Consider the following 18,345-nt stretch of genomic DNA (forward strand, 5'->3'; position numbering starts at 1 on the left):
CACTCTGTAATAATACATCCTACCCTGGTTAAGCAAATTCCATTTCAGTATTTCACCCTGAGTACTCATGAGAATTATTCACTTATGTGGCCAGAGATACTGGTTTTGGATTATTAATTTTAAAATGTTCTACCTGTAATTCCAGGTACATGGAAGGTTGAGGCAGGAGAATCGCTTCAACCTGGAAGGCAGAGGTTGCAGTGAGCTAAGAATGCGCCACTGCACTGCAACCTGGGTGACAGAGTGAGACCCTGTTTCAAAAAGAAGATTAAAAAGTTCCGGCCAGACGCGGTGGCTCCAGCCTGTAATCCCAGCACTTTGGGAGGCCGAGATGGGCGGATCACGAGGTCAAGAGATGGAGACCATCCCCGCTAACACGGTGAAACCCCGTCTCTACTAAAAAATACAAAAAACTAGCCAGGCAAGGTGGCAGGCGCCTGTAGTCCCAGCTACTCAGGAGGCTGAGGCAGGAGAATGGCGTGAACCCGGAAGGCGGAGCTTGCAGTGAACTTAGATCACTGCACTGCACTTCAGCGTGGGAGAGGGAGCGAGACTCTGTCTCAAAAAAAAAAAAAAAAAAGTTCCTCCATTTTTCCTTCCACAGTAGCCACTAACCAAGACTAAAATTTATTTGAAACCACGCTTGTTAGCAGAAATGCTTACTACAGACTCAAATAACTCCAGGAAAATTTGGTCCCTTGCACATAACTGGGCATTTAGTAAATATCGATGGGATGAATAAATACTGAATAAACTCAACAATTTTTATCAGAACACTGACAAGACTGAGAAGAAAACATTACACATGTCACTGTGGAGCTCAACTACTTTCAGTCATTCCATGCCAGCCTCTGAGAGGCACAGGTAGAATTCCAATAAAGCACAGTTTTCTTCCATGGTTGCAACCTCAAAAAAAGTGTTGAAATTCAAATAATCTTAAGCTCTGTCACCTGTACACATAGGAATATTCTCCTTATAATGTGACTGAATAAAGTTATCCTCAGAGAGGGAGACAATGGTATCTGCTGCTTTCCCATCAGCTGGGCCAGAAGCTACTAAATTAGACAACTGAGCTGCAAATGAGGAAGCAAGGAATCTTCATTCCTAATTATTTCAATGACAGTCATATCCTATTATGTCCCGAAAGCACCAAATTTTTCCTTCCTTCCTTCCTTCCCTCCCTCCCTCCCTCCCTCCCTCCCTCCCTCCCTCCCTCCCTCCTTCCTTCCTTCCTTCCTTCCTTCCTTCCTTCCTTCCTTCCTTCCTTCCTTCCTTCCTTCCTTCCTTCCTTCCTTTCGAGACAGAGTCTCGCTCTTTTTGCCCAGGTTGGACTACAGTGGCATGATCTTGGCTCACTGCAACCTCCACCTCGTGGGTTCAAGCAATTCTCCTGCCTCAGCCTCCCATGTAGCTGGGACTACAGGAGTGTGCCACCACACCCAGTTAATTTTTGTATTTTTAATAGAGAGGGGGTTTCACCATGTTGGCCAGGCTGGTCTTGAACTCCTGACCTCAGGTGACCAACCCACCTTGGCCTCCCAAAGTGCTGGGATTACAGGCGTGAGCCACCGTGCCTGGCCTTACATCAGTATTTCTTAAAGAGAAGCAAATGCCAGAATTTAATGCACAGATTTAGTTGTTGTGGCAATTGTTACAGAGTGCATTTGTGATAAGTGGATTTCTTTTTAACGGTATGTGAAGTTTCAAACCTTAATAAGCAAACACATAGTAAGTAGAAATTGATTTCTATAAAACCAGGCTTCATAAAGTTGTATAGTCTACAGAAATAACACATTACATATTTTTCAGATTTTTTTAGTAGTACACAATTACTTTCTCCAAAATAGACAAACCAAAGTTTTGATTAAAAGAGTTACACTAACTGGCTGGGCTTGAAGCCAGAAGTTTGAGAACCACCTGGGCAACACAGTGAGCCCCTGTCTCTACAAAGCCCTTGGCCTTAAGAGAACATTGGCAGTAGTCTGGCAGTACTGTCCATGGGCCTGTGGTGGCAATGCCCATGGGAGGAAGCTCCTCTGCCTTTGAAAAGGGGAGGGAAAAGTGGGAAGGACTGTATCTTGTGGTTTGAGTGCCAGTTGAGCCACAGTACATTAGAACACCAGGTAGACTTGTAAGGTTTTTGACTCCAGTCCCTGGCTCCCAGACAGCAACTGGACCCACCCAGGGCCTGGGGAAACTTGTGACCCTGAAGGCAAGGACACAGGCCTGGCCCACGTTGCCACCTACTGATTGTAGAACCCTAAGGCCTTGAGTGAACATAGGTGGTAGCCAGGAAGTAGTTACAGCGGGCCTTGGGCGAGACCCACTGCTTTGCTGACTTCAGGTCTGTCCCAGCACAGTCCTAGTGGGTGGTAAACAAAGGGGTGCTGTGTCACTCCACCCCCATCCAGGGGGCTCAGAACAGAAAGATGAACTTTTTTTGAGAGAAAGGGAAGAGAACAAGAGTTTCTGCCTGGTAATGCAAAGAATCCTTCCAGATCTTGTCCAAAATCATCAAGGTGTTACCTCTACAAGTCTGAAAGAACCACAGTGTTACTGGGCTTGGTATGCCCCCTAAAGCACATGCAGCTTAGAGCACAACACCCAAGTCCTTTTGAACATCTGGAAAGCCTTCCCAAGAAGCACTGGTACTTCAAGCCCAGACTGCAAAGACTACAACAAATGTCTAACTCTTCAATACCCAGACACAGACAAACATCTTTAAATATCAAGACATTCCAGGAAAACATGACCTCACCAAATATACTAAATAAAGCACCAGGGACCAATCCTGGAGAAAGAGATATGTGACCTTTCAGATATAAAATTCAAAATAGCTTTTTTAAGGCAACTCAAATTCAAAATAACACAGAAAAGGAATCAGAATTCTATCAAATTTAACAGAGATTGAAATAATTAAAAATAATCAAGCAGAAATTCTCGAGATGAAAAAATGCAATTAGCCTACTGAAGAATGCATCAGAGTCTTTTAATAGCAGAACTGATCAAGCAGAAAAAGGAATTAGTTTGAAGACAGGCTATTCAAAAATACACAGAGGAGACCAAAGAATAAAAAACGATGAAGCATGCCTATAGGATTTACAAAAAATAGCCTCAAAGATAGAAATGTAAGACTTATTGGCCTTAAAGAAGAGGTAGAGAAAGAGGGGCAGAAAATTTATTCAAAGGGATAGTAACAGAGAATTTCCCAAACCTAGATGAAGATATCAATAGCCAAGTACAAGAAGGTTATAGAACATCAAGTGGATTTAACCCAAAAAGACCACCTCGAGGCAGTTAATAAACTCCCAAAGGTCAAGGATAAAGAAAAGATCCTAAAAGCAGCAAGGAAAAAGAAACAGCATACAATGGAGCTCCGATACATCTCGCAGCGGACTCTTCAGTGGAAACCTTGCAGACCAGGAGAGAGTGGCATGACATATTTAAAGTGCTGAAGGAAAAAAACTTTTACCCTAGAATAGTATACCTGGTGAAATATTCTTCAAACATAAAGGAGAAATAAAGACTTCCCCAGACAAAAGCTGAGGGATTTCATCAACACCAGAACTATTCTACAAGAAATGCTAAAGGGAGAACTTCAATCAGAAGGAAAAGGAAGTTAACGAGCAATAAGAATTCACCTAAAGGTACAAAACTCACTGGTAGTAGTAAGCACACAGAAAAATACAGAATATTCTAACACTGTAATTGTGGTGTGTAAACTACTCTTATTCTAAGTAGCAAAACTAAACAATGAGTCAAAGAAAAAATAACTACAACAACTATTCAAGACACAAAGTACAATAAGATATAAATAGAAACAACAAAAAGTTAAAAAGCAGGGGAATAAAGTTAAGACATAGAGTTTTTATTGTTTTATTTTTGCTTGTTTATGCAAAGTGTTATCTGCTCAAAATAATGGGTTATAATATTTGCATGCTTTATGGTAAACTCAAACCAAAAAACATAACAGATACACAAAAAATAAAAAGCAAGAAACTAATCATATCACTAGAGAAAATCACATTCACTGAAAGGAAGACAGGAAGGAAAGAAAGAAAGAAGACCACAAACCAATCAGAAAACAACAAAATGGCAAGAGTAAGTCCTTATTTATCAATAACATTGAATGTAAATGGACTAAACTCTCCAATCAAAAGACAGAGAGCAGTTAAATGGATAAAAAACAAGACTCAATAATCTGTTGCCTCCAAGAAACACAATTCACCTAGACCCAAAATAAAGGGATAGAAAAAGATATTCCATGCCAATGAAAACAAACAAAAAGAACAGGAGTAGCTGTACTCGTATCAGACAAAACAGATTTCAAGACAAAGCTATAAAAGACAAAGAAGGTCACCATATAATGATAAAGGTATCAATTCAGCAAGAGGATATAACAATGTTAGCCAGGGTGTGGTGGCTCACGCCTGTAATCCCAGCACTTTGGGAGGCCGAGGCGGGCAGATCACAAGGTCAGGAGATCGAGACCATCCTGGCTAACACAGTGAAACCCTGTCTCTACTAAAAAAATACAAAAAAAATTAGCCGGGTGTGGTGGTATGTGCCTGTAGTCCCAGTTACTTCAGAGGCTGAGACAGGAGAATGGCATGAACCTGGGAGGCGGAGCTTGCAGTGAGCCGAGATTGCGCCACTGCACTCCAGCCTGGGCAACAGAGCGAGACTCCTCCGTCTCAAGAAAGAAAGAAAAAATTTAAAACATATATGCACACAGCACTGGAGCACCCCGATATGTAAATATTATTTGTGCTAAAAAGAGATCCCAATACAATAATAGCTGGAGACTTCAACACCCCACTTTTAGCATTAGACAGTTCGTCCAGACAGAAAAAGAAACATTGGACTTAATCTGCACTATAGACCAAATAGACCTAAGAGATATTTACAGAACATTTCATCCAATGGCCACAGAATACACATTCTTTTCCTTACTGCATGGATCATACTCAAGGATAGACCATATGTTAGGTCACAGAACAAGTCCTAAAACATTAAAAAAAAAAAGTAATATCAAACATCTTCTCTGACCACAATAAAATAAAACTAGAGATCAACAAGAAGAGGAATTTTGGAAACTATATTCACATGCAAATTAAACAACATGCTTCTGAATAGCCAGTGGGTCAATGAAGAAATTAAGAATGAAACTGAAAAATTTCTTGAATGATAATGGAAATACAACACACCAAAACCTATGGGATACAACAAAAGCAGTACTAAGAGGAAAGTTTATAGCTGCCTCAAGTACCTACATCAAAAAAAAAAAAAAAACACACACACACAAAAACAAAACTTCAAATAAACAACCTAACAATACATCTTAATTAGAAAAGCAAGAGCAAATCAAATCCAAAATTCCTAGAAGAAAAGAAATAATGAAAGATCAGAGCAGAAATAAAATTGAAATCAAGAATACAAAAGATCAGTGAAACAAAAAGTTGGTTTTTTGGAAAAGTGAAAAAATTTACAAACCTTTAGCCAGACTGAGAAAAGAAAAGATCTAAATAAATAAAATCAGATATGAAAAATGAGACATTACAACTGGTACTGCGGCAATTCAAAGGATCATTAGGTGGCTACTGTAAGCAATTATATGCCAATAAATTGGAAAATCTAGAAGAAATGGACAAATTCCAAGAAATACACAATACCAAGATTGAACCATGAAGAAATCCAAAACTTGAACAGACCAACAGCAAGTAATGAGATCAAAGAAGTTTCCCAGTAAAGAAAAGCCCAAGACCTAATGGTTTAACGCTGAATTCTACCAAACATTTAAAGAAGAACTAATATTAATACCAACCCTACTCAAACTGTTCTGAAAACTAGAGAACGAGGGGATAGTTCCAACTCATTCTACGAGGTGAGTATTAGGCTGATAGCAAAAACACACACACATCAAAAAAAAAAAAAAAAAAAAACTACAGGACAATATCTCTGAAGAATATTGATGCAAAAATGCTAAATAAAATACTAGCAAACTGATCTCAACACTACATTAGAGGCCAGGCACAGTAGCTCATGCCAGTAATCCCAGCAGTTTGGGAGGCCGAGGCAAGTAGATCACTTGAGGTCAGGAGCTTGAGACCAGCCTGGTGAAATAGTGAAATGCCATCTCTACTAAACAAAAAAAGCAAATTAGCCAGGTGTGGTGGTGCAGACCTGTAATTCTAGCTATTCAGGACGCTGAGGCAGGAGAATCACTTGAACCCAGGAGGCGAAGGTTGCAGTGAGCTGAGATTGAGATTGTGCCACTGTACTCCAGCCTGGGTGACATAGTGAGACTCTGTCTCCAAAAAAAAAAAGAAAAAGAAAAAGAAATAGATCAACAGAATGAAGGAAAAAAAAATATGGTCATTTCAATGGATGCTGAAAAAGTATTTGACAAAATTCAACATCCCTTCATGATAAACACCTTCAAAAAACTGGGTATAAAAGGAACATACCTCAACATAATAAATGCCACATACAACAAACCCATAGCTAATATAATGAACAGGGAAAAAGTGAAAGGCTTTCCTCTAAGATCTGGAACATGACAACGATACCCACTTTCACCACTGTTGTTCAACATAGTGCTGGAAGTCCTAGCTAGAGCAATCAGACAAGAGAAAGAAATAAAGGGCATCCAAATTGGAAAGGAAGAAGTCAAATTATCCTTGTTTGCAGATGATATAATCTTATATTTGGAAAAAACTAAAGACCACCAAAAAACTATTAGGACTGGTATACAAATTCAGTAAAGTTGCAGGACACAAAATCAACATTCAAAAATCAGTAGCATTTCTATATGCCAACAGTGAACAATCTGAAAACGAAATTTTAAAAGTAATCCCATTCACAATAGCCACACTGAAAATCAAATACGTAAGAATTAGTCGAAGAAGTGGAAGATCTCTGTAATGAAAACAATAAAATACTGATGAAAGAAATTGAAGAGGACACCAAAAAAATGGGAAAATATTCCATGTCCATGGATTGGAAAAATATCAACATTGTTAAAATGTTCATACTAGCCAAAGCAATCTACAGATTCAATGCAATCCCTATCAAAATACGAATGACATTCTTCACAAAGATAGAAGAAATAATCCTAAAATTTGTATGGAACCGTGAAAGACCGAGAATAGCAAAATCTATCCTAAGCAAAAAGAACAAAACTAGAGGAAACGCATTTCCTGACTTCAAATGATACTACAGAGTAATCAAAACAGCACAGTAGTGGCATAAGAATAGACACATAGACCAATGGAACAGAATAGAGAAACCAGAAACAAATCCACACATCTACTGTTAATTCATTTTTTACAAAAGTGCCAAAAATATGTTAGAGAAAGGACAGTCTCTTCAATAAATGGCACTGGGAAAACTGGATATCCATAGGCAGAATAATGAAACTAGATCCCACATCTCTCAACATATACAAAAATCAATTCAAAGAGTAAAGACTTAAATCTTAGACCTCAAACTATGAAACTACTACAAAAAAACATTGGGAAAACTTTCCAGAACATTGGTGTGGGCAAAAATTTCTCGAGCAATACCCCACCAGCACAGGCAACCAAAGCAAAACTGAATACATCGGATCACATCAAGTTAAAAAGCTTCTGCACAGCAAAGGATACAATCAACAAAGTGAAGTGACAACCCACAAAACGTGAGAAAATATTTGCAAACTATCAATCTGACAAGTGATTAATAACCAGAATATGTAAGGAACCCAACTCTATCAGCAAAAAATCTAATCCGATTAAAAAATGGGCAAAAGATTTAAATAGACATTTCTCAAAACAAGACATGCAAATGGCTAACGGGCATATGAAAAGGTGCTCAACATCACTGATCATCAGAGAAACGCCAATCAATACTACAATGAGATATTATCTCACCCCAGTTAAAATGGCTTATTTCCAAAAGACAGGCAATAACAAATGCTGCAGAGGATGGGGAGAAAAGGGGACCCTCGTACAGTTAGTAGGAAGGTAAATTAGTACAACCACTATGAAGAGCAGTTTGGAGGTTCCTCAAAAATCTAAAAATAGAGCTACCATATTATCCAGCAATCCTACTACTAGGTATGTACCCAAAACAAAGGAAAATCTGTATGTCAAGGAGATATCTGCCATATTTGTTGCAGTATTGTTCACAGTAGCCAAGATTTGGAAGCAACCACAGATGAATGAATTTTTAAAAGGTAGTACTTATACACAATGGAGTACTATTCAGCCATTAAAAAGAATTAGATCCTGTCATTTACAACAACATAGATGGAACTAGAGGTCATTAAGTGAAATAAGCCACACACAGAAAGACAAACATAACATGTTCTCACTTATTTATGGGATCTAAAAATTAAAACAATTGAACTCACAAAGAAAGAGAGAAGAAGGATGGTTACCAGAAGCTGGGAAGGGCAGTAGGGTGGGTGGGTGATGATTAATAGGTATAAAAAAATAGAATAAGACATAGTATTTGATAGCACAACAGAGTGACTATAGTCAATAATTGTACATTTTAAACTAAAAGAGTATAAATGGATTGTTTGTAACACAAAGAATAAATGCTTGAGGAATGGATGGATACCTCATTTTCTATGATGTGATTATTATGCATAGCATGCCTGTATCAAAATATCTCATGTACCTCATAAACATATACACTTACTATGCACCCACAAAAATTAAACATTAAAAAGATACATGCAATACTTAACTTGATTAATCATTTTATTGTCAACACAAAAAGTATACTTACTGTCAAAGAGGTAGGAAAGTTAAGTCCTAATTGAATCTACATCAAAAGAAAAAGAAAAAAAGAAACTTTCTATTTAAATCTGTTGAAAGCTTCAATTATTCAACTGACCTGAGAAAATGAAACTTGGGTACACTATTCCTGGGTACATTTGCATCTTTCCTCAGAAAGCCCGCATAGGAGCTTTCATTGCACTAACTTCCAGCCCTCTGCTGTCTTCCCAGCCACTATGGATCAAGCTGCATATTAATGAGTAGGAGCAGCCAGAATATAGGAAACTCAGCCAAGAATACTAGGACAGACAAGAAAAGAGCTCACTATTTTCAAGAAAACATCTTTTAAGAGTTCTGGGCTCCCAGAAGTCAGGCCAAAACAGAAAGAAACTGCCTTTGGATGGGGATAAATAAGTTTGAGCTTTGTGCCCAAAGGGGATGGTAAAATACTTTTCTTCTTTTTTTGTACCATCTGTTTTAATAAAGGTAAATCTGGGTTACAGCAGCTTCATACTTACATCAGAATTACTTCATTTGTTTGGAGATATAATAAAATCCATAGTGTTAGGAAACAAGAACTTGAAGGAATTTATTATTTTTTTAAGAGCCATCTGGAAGCACTGTCAAATTACTTCTTTTCTCTACCTACTCCTGGGAGCAAAATGGATATTCCCTGAAAATGTCTTAAAGATAAAACACATTATCTAAAAACTTGAGAATTTGGTATAAAGTATATTTCATTTGAAACAAAATAAATAACTCCCCTGTAACAACTTTTACTCATTTTTTTTTTTTTAAGTTGATGTATGGCTAGGCGCAGTGGCTCACGCCTGTAATCCCAGCACTTTGGGAGGCCGAGGTGGGCAGATCACAAGGTCACAAGATCGGGACCATCCTTGCCAACATAATGAAACCCTGTTGCTATTTAAAAAAATACAAAAATTGGCCAGGCACAGCGGCTCATGCCTGTAATCCCAGCACTTTGGGGGGACGAGGCAGGCAGATCACGAGGTCAGGAGATCGAGATCATCCTGGCTAACATGGTGAAACCTCGTCTCTATTAAAAACACACACACACACAAAAAAATAGCTGGGTGTGGTGGCGGGTGCCTGTAGCCTCAGCTACTTGGGAGGCTGAGGCAGGAGAATGGTGTAAACCCGGGAGGCGGAGCTGGCAGTGAGCCAAGATCACACCACTGCATTCCAGCCTGGGCAACAGAGAGGAATGCAGTGGCATGATCTCACCACTAGTTAAAAAAAAAAAAAAACACACACAAAAATTAGCTGGGCGTGGTGGCGTGCGCCTGTAGTCCCAGCTACTTGGGAGGCTGAAGCTGAAGAATCACTTGAACCTGGGAGGCGGAGGTTACAGTGAGCCAAGATCAGGCCTCCAGCCAGGCCACAGAGCGAGACTCCGTCTCAAAAAAAAAAAAAAAAAAAGTTGATGTTTAACCTCATTCTTAAAAACCATTTTTCAAATTTTAGTTTTTGGTTTGTTTGTTTGTTTTTTTTAACAAAATGCAGCTTTTTCTCCACAATGCTGTATTTCATCATAAATACCTGATAAAGTTCCATCAGTATTTCAAAATTCTCATCATTGTATTGCACAGATTATAATCTCATGCAGAGCTGCAAACAACCCCATCTTTGAACTTTTTGTATTACATGCAAATTGTTAAGTGCTGCGTATTTCTGTAGAACATTCCCCTTCTGAATAATCTATAGGTCAAATTGTCTATAACAAGTATGGATTAGTTTTTCTCCATCTTACAGCATCTTGGTGCCCATTGAGTCTGCACCCTCTAGTATACAGTTATGGAAATCCCAAGGCAAAACTTCCCTTACACTACAAAGTGGTATAGCTAGAAAGTGAAAGGAACCTAACTATTCTGACTTTTAGGCTAGGGCAAACAAACTTATTCTGTAATTTCTTAGTATTCCTCAGCATTTTCATAGTACCTATCAAAATCCCTAGCATGTAGTAGACATTTAAAAAATACAAATGACCCCTGAACAACACAAGTTTGAAGTACATGGGTCCACTTATATGCAGATTTTCTTCGGCCTCGTGGGCCACCCCTGAGACAGCAAGACTAATCCCTCCTCCTCCTCAGAATATGATAAATATGAAAAGCTTTATGATGATCCACTTCCACTAATGAATAGTAAATATATTTTCTCTTCTTTATGATTTTCCTAATAACGTTTTCCTTTACCTAGCTTTCCTTACTGTAAGAATACAGTATATATATAACATGCAAATCTGTGTCAGTTGACTTTGTCATTGGTAAGGCTTCTGGTCAACAGAAGGTCACTAGTAGCTAAGTTTTCAGAAAGTCAAAGTTATACATAGATTTTCGAATGCACAAGGTTGGTTCCCCTAAACCCCCACTCCCAGTTGTTCAAGGGTCAACTGTATCTACTGGCTGATAAAACTGAGGCCACCTTTAATCTTGAATCCATTGAAGCATATGGGCCGATCGATTACCAGACTGAAATTTCTAAACACACACAAACTGTCAGTTTTGCTGACATCAATGGGCAATGGTTTTCTAACTGAAAAATAATGTTTCCAAGATATTGGAGACTTGGTCAAAAGCAGAATTTAAAAGCTAATGGAAAACAAAAAAGTCCTCCCACCCCAAAGGCAATCTCAGCTGTTGAAGATTCTTGCCCCTCTTAGTTGAGGCAGGCGGATCACAAGGTCAGCAGTTCAAGACCCAGCCTGACCAACATGGTGAAACCCCGTCTCTATTAAAAATACAAAAATTAGCTGGGCATGGTGGCGCGTGCCTGTAATCCCAGTTCAATGGGATCCCAGCTCAATGGAATTACTAAAATGAGCACTTAGTGCTGTATATATCCTCTAATTAATTTACAATTTTATACACAGAGGAAAACACCGAAACCTGGATGAGTCAGGAAAAGACTTTGAAGAGAACGCAGAACATAAATACACCCTTACAAAATGTTGACCTAAGGCAGAGAAGATGAAGAACCATCTAAAAGGAAAGAGTGGCACAGGCAAAAAAGCTTCAAGGAACGTGTGTGAAATGTATAGTATTGGTTGGTGTGTGTCTCCACTAAATGGTTTAGAAATCATGAAAAGTCAAACTGAATAAAGAAACGATATTCAGGAGGTTGATGTAAGAGAATCGCTTGAACCCGGCAGGCGGAGGTTGCAGTGAGCCGAGATCATGCCACTGCACTCAGCCTGGGCAACAGAGTGAGACTCCATCTCAGGAAAAAAAAAAAGAAAAAAAAGAAAATCATGGCAGTCAGGGGAACTCCCCTGCTTTCAGTATGCTCTATCCAAACCCATCACCACCTTCCCAGGAATACTGTACCCAACCTTTCTTCCTCCCTTAAATGATCAAGTGTTCCTTATTCTTTGCTGAATTCCTTTGGCCTGTGAAGATATGAACCCCCTTTCTACTCCTGTCTGAAAAGATATTCCCTCACTCTCAGTCCCCACCTCCTCACTGTCTCCTATACTTTGATTTCTATAAATATTCTAATGCTTCTCCCACATAAAAAGTTTTCTGAAGTAACAAATTTCCATGTTCTCTAACATATCATTTCAGACTATAAAAAGAAAAAATTTAAGGTATCATGTTTACATTTATTACAAATGAAATCTTTTTTAAAATTCAGTTGACATCTCATTGAACTTTCTGTTATAACCCATATTATATTCCCAAATTCATACAAAAAAAAATCAATTTTTAAAAATGAAAGTTTAGAGAATCAAATCACTTAAATTTTTGAGTTGTCAATACTTGGCCAGACTCTGTCATAGAATACCTAATTCTATAAGAATTTGTATTTCTCTACCCACAAAAATTAAAAATTAAAATTTTTTACTTATATTTCTCCTCAAATGTAAGACTAAAATGAGCACTTCATGCTGTATACATTCTCTAATTAATTTACAATTTTATACACACAGGAAAAAAAACACTAAAACCTGGATGAGTCAGGAAAAGCCTTTGAAGAGAACACAGAACTTGATACACCCTTAAAAAATGGTAACTTAAGGCAGAGAAGATGAAGAACCATATAAGAGGAAAGAATGGCACAGGCAAAAAAGCTTCAAGGAACACATGTGAAATGTACAATATGGGTTGGTGTGTGTCTCCACTAAATGGTTTAGAAATCATGGAAAGTCAAACTGAATAAAGAAAAAATACGATTATTCCAGATTGTAGTGAACCATGAAGTTTAGGCAAAGGAGTTCAGACTTGGTTTTTTTTTGTTTTTGTTTCTGTTTTGCCAATGTAAATTTTAAGAAAATAAAAGAGTGGTGGGATGTTTTAGAGAATTAGGCCTGGCAACAATGTAAAAACTAGAACAGCAGTGAAGAAGGTGAGCAGCAGAGGGAGGTGGTAATTAGCAGGGAGAGCCAAAAGAAGGCTCAGACAGTGAGGTAGGCACACGGAGATAAGGGCGGTGGGTCTCTGGGGGAGAAAATCATACAAAGGAAGCTTGAGAGTTCAAAGAAAGACACCATAATTAAAGGGTAACCATTCCCAAAGTATTTCACTCTAAGATTCCTTTAAATATTGGATCTGCTTCACAAACGTCCTCATCAAACACAAGTGGTTATTTTCAAAAGGCTGGTGTTTTAAGCTTACGTATCGGTACCATAAGCTTAAAACATCAGGTAGAAGACATCTTAAAGATGTTTTAAAGAAAACAGATCAAGCCAATACGATAATGAGATGATATTTTTTAGTAGCAGCTACCATTTGATGAGGGCTTACTATGTGTCAAACACTGTGCTAGGCCTTCTGCCAACATCATCTTTCCTCCTCACAATTTTGTAGGTATAAATATCGTTAGTTCCTTTCCTAAGACTTTATTTTTTTAGAGCAGTTTTAGGTTCATAGCAAAATTGAGAGGGAGATACAGATCCCAACCTCCCTACTTCCACACCTGCACAGCCTCCTCCATTATCCACATTCCCCATGGGGTGGTGCATTTCTTACAACTGATGAACCTACACTGACCCGTAATTATCACCCAGAGTCCATAGTTCACATTAGGGTTCACTCTTGGTGTTGACATTTTATGTGTCTGGACAAATACATAATGATGTGTATCCACCATTAAACTCAGTCTAACAATTAAATGATCAACCTGAAGAAGGGTACATCTTTAAAACTAGTAGAGCCAATATTCAAACCCATACTGAATGTGTTGCGTAAGATGGAAACATACCTGAATTACCACTTAGAACCTCTGACAAACAGTATGCTTTTAATAAACATATCTCAGTCATCAAAATTATGATATAATTAGGTACCATTTTAACAGAATTGGAGGATTTACACTTTCACTAAAAGTTAAGCAGCTCGGTGGCTTGTGCCTGTAATCCCAGCACTTTGGGAGGCTGATGCAGGTAGATCATTTGAGGTCAAGAGTTCGAGACCAGCCTGGCCAACATGATGAAACCCATCTTTACTAAAAATACAAAAATTAGCTGGGCGTAGCAGTGCGCACCTGTAGTCCTAGCTACTTGGAAGGCTGAGCCAGAAGAATTGCTTGAACCCAGGAGGCGGAGGCTGCTGTGAGCCAAGATTGTGCCACTGCACTCTAGCCCAGGCAACAGAGCAAGACTCCATGTTAAAAAAAAAAAAAAAAAAAAAAGCTAGGCAGCTCAAGCGCCTTCAAAACAAACTTTATCTTGGGATTGAGAAAAGTATTTTGGCTATTTGAGAATTGTATCTTTTTACTATAAACAAAACTTATTTCTCAAATTTATATAATTAGTCATTTAAAAAAGGAAATCATTGAACAAGACTGCAAAACAATTCTCAAAAACACTTATTTTCAAATTATAATATTCAATGAGAAGCAATTTATGGCCAGGCGTGGTGGCTCATGCCTGTAATCCCAGTACTTTGGGAGATTGAGGAGGGTCGATCACGAGGTCAGGAGTTCGAGACCAGCCTGACCAACATGGTGAAACCCCGTGTCTACTAAAAATACAAAAATTAGCTGGGCGTGAGGGTGCGTGCCTGTAATCCCAACTACTCAGGAGGCTGAGGCAGACAGGCAGAGGTTGCAGTGAGCTGAGATTGTGCCACTGCACTCCAGCCTGGGCAACAAAGCGAGACTCTGTCTCAAACCAAAAAAAAAGCAATTTCTTCTGAAGTATCAAATAGTCAGTTGAAAAAGTCATCTGTATTGAAAAGTTTAAAAACATAAAACACACAAATAAAACCACCTTTTCAAAAAAGAGACACAGGCATTGCTCTGTTATTAATACTGTTATTATCTGAAAATCTCGTTTTTACTTAAAAGGAGCAGGGACTATGAGATAAGGAAATAGGGTGATAAGAAACAAAATGAAGGAGACAAAAGATAAATTATTATTTCTTAATAAAAGTCAACTTAGTTTACGTGTTTTCTACATGGATACCTACTTTAAATGTATCTACTAACTTAAAATGTTTCTTCTAGAGTCAATTAATATTGGTAGAATATTTACTATGTATAGGCACAGATTTAAGAATTTTACATGCTTCAACTCCTTTATCCTATAGCTGATTTATATGGTCTCTAACCTTGAAAACAGAGTCAATAATTTTGAAACCTAAACATCTAAAAGGCCTCTGGGGCCTGACCAGGAATTCTGGAACAAGAGTCATCTGTCACTGAGGCACAGCATGATGTGTGTAAACCTTTAAAACCATAAAGGGCAAAATAAATGTTTCCAGGTCACATCTTACTATGTGGTTCTGTTCTAATGATGTCTCTGTTTAGTGTTACTGTGTGATTTGATGACAGGATAATAGAGTTACATGCAATAATCATTTTCAATAAGGTCCACGGACACCAGCATGATCTGACAGCAATGTGGACCACACTGAAACGTCAATGCATTCCTCTGATGCAGCTGGGCCCCGGGCACTCAGCACTCTGGCCCTTTCCTCAACCATGAAGGTTCTCCGGCTCCTCTCCCATCTTTGCTCAAAAGTCACCTTAATGAGGATACCGGGCCTCCTGAAAATTATAACCCACTCTCTCTCCTAGATGTCCGTTAGCCTGTTTTATTTGTTCTACAGCACTAATCACCTTATAGCCTACTATAATATTGACTTTTTGTTACTGCAGTGTTTTTCTTTTTCTTTTTCTTTTTTTGAGATAGAATCTTGCTCTGTTGCCCAGGATGGAGTGCAGTAGCATGATCTTGGCTCATTGCAGCCACCGTCTCCCGGGTTCAAGCAATTCTCCTGCCTCAGCCTTTCGAGTAGCTGGGACTACAGGTGCGCACCGTCACGCCTGGCTAATTTTTGTACTTTTAGTAGAGACGGGGTTTCACCATGTTGGCCACGATGGTCTTCACCTCCTGACCTTGTGATTTACTCACCTCAGCCTCCCAAAGTGCTGGGATTACAGGTGTCAGCCACCCCGCCTGGCCTGTAGCTTTTCTATCTGCCCCTACAAACATCACCATAGCAGGAATTTTGGTCTTTTTGTTCACTGAAGGACCTGAAGAATTTAAAAGGTGTCTGGCAGAAAATAAGTGCTCAATATATACATTTGTTAAAAGTGTTTTAAATGAATGAGTGTATGAGATAATCACAGCAAAAAGATAAACCTAGAGCCAACATTTCTTTACAGTCTTTCAGGTGGGAGAAAAACTTAAATACAAGCAGTTACCATAGAATCTTAATACAAGTTTTCAAGAACTTACAAATTTCCTCTCGTCATATAATTACAGGAATACAGCAGCTTTTCCAATGCATCTTTCTTATGCAAGCATCTTCCAACTCAGTAATTCCAGAAACATCTTAACATTCTCAACATACCACACAAATCCCTTGTTACATACCACATAAATCCCTTGTTATAGGTTTTCAATACGGAATTATAAGAAAGTTAAATACACCAATATTTTTAACCCCTAACTCCAAAGAACCTGTTATAAGGATTAGAAATAATATATTGAAAATAGTATATACAGGTACTTGAATTAAAAATTCTTATCAACCAGCCACTTTGGAGGCTGAGGTGGGAGGATTATATGAGCCTGGGAGGCAGAGGTTGCTACAGATTGCACCACTGCACTCTAGCCTGGGAGGCAGAGCAAGACCCTGTCTCGAGGGGGAAAAAAAAAAAAAAATTCTTATCAATACTTCATGGAAATGTGATAGAATAAATCAGTGACTATCTACAAGGAAGAATAGGAAAATACAACTTCCTCAATATAATCTGCCAATCTGGAATTGTTTAAGTTCTACCTAAATCAGCAACTCCTGAGGGTAAGGGGTGAGGGGTAAACTGATTAAAAAGCTAAATTCATTAATTCAAAAAAAACTTGAGTGTGTACTTACAAATGCTAGGGTCTGTCCTCCATTCTGGGTTTACAATAATGAGCAAATGAAACATGACTCTGCTCTCCTGTAGCTTACAACCCAGTAAGAAAACATTTCTCTACTTTTACACAATCACACAGTCCCAAGAGGGAGGAAATACTGGTATCTTCAAATAAGAACTGTTTGAGCCCATTAAGAATTTTAATTAAAATGGCACACACTACTGCCCAAAATAAATGCATTATGAGAGGAGAGTACTTTAATGTGAATGTTGTTCTTCATGTGTCAAAATTGTGATTCCCAGTTTAACAAACATCTGTGACGGACAGTAAAACTTTGGTCATCATTTGCATCCACTAGGATACAGCATCCAACTCTCAGTTTCTCCTTTCTGTACGAATCTCTCAAAAACAGTGAATCACCAAAGGACCAGCATTGGTTACCAAAATGAATATATTTTGTTCTGTAGTTTCCTGTCCTGGGGGCGAAAATACAAAACAAAACAAAAAATGGAGCAACGTACAGCACAAAATACTCAACTAGAGGCATCATGCCAAGAAAGCAACAAAGTTTTATACTTAAGCCAAAGACTCCTGGGTTCTTTTCAAAATTTTAAATCGTGACAATTATCTTGATGTTTCTTGATGAATCAGATCTGTCTACAGAACAAAAGCTTGCTCGGGAGTTTTGTGTACTTTGAGGAATAATTATTTCCTAAGCTTATTCACTTTTTTAAGAAAGCAGCTTACAGACAGATTTAGAAGCCGGTATGCTTGAGTGAAAACATTTGTAATCAGTCAACCTACAGAGGCATTTTGCTTGAAATGTCAATTTGAAAACAATTTTGTGTGGAAAAAGAACTTAAAAATTGATCCCATCAAAAAATATTTCTCACATTTTATTTATTTATTTATTTATTTTTTTTGAGACGGAGACTCGCTCTGTAGCCCAGGCTGGAGTGGCATAATCTCACCTCACTGCAACCTCCACCTAGGGGTTCAAGTGATTCTCCTGCCTCCGCCTTCCGAGTAGCTGGGATTACAGGTGCACGCCATGCCCAACTAATTTTAGTATTTTTCACTACAGATTTCACCATGTTGGCAAGGCTGGTCTCAAACTCCTGACCTCATCAAGTGATCCACCTGCCTCGGCCTCCCAAAATGCTGGGATTACAAGCGTGAGCCACCGCACCAGTGTCTAATTTTCTTACACAGATTTCTGTTTCAACTCTGCAGTTTAAATTGTTGCCAAATTTT

At 38.5% G+C, this 18,345-nt stretch overlaps 1 protein-coding gene across 1 annotated transcript in view; it reads right to left on the minus strand.

The window, feature by feature from the left end:
• NHSL1 (NHS like 1) overlaps window positions 1-18,345 on the minus strand; it is a 273,262-nt gene that overhangs the window by 209,649 nt on the left and 45,268 nt on the right. The gene's annotated exons all lie outside the window — the stretch shown is intronic.

This window comes from Chlorocebus sabaeus, chromosome 13 (assembly GCF_047675955.1).
Source record: "Chlorocebus sabaeus isolate Y175 chromosome 13, mChlSab1.0.hap1, whole genome shotgun sequence".
NCBI classification, from domain to species: domain Eukaryota; kingdom Metazoa; phylum Chordata; class Mammalia; order Primates; family Cercopithecidae; genus Chlorocebus; species Chlorocebus sabaeus.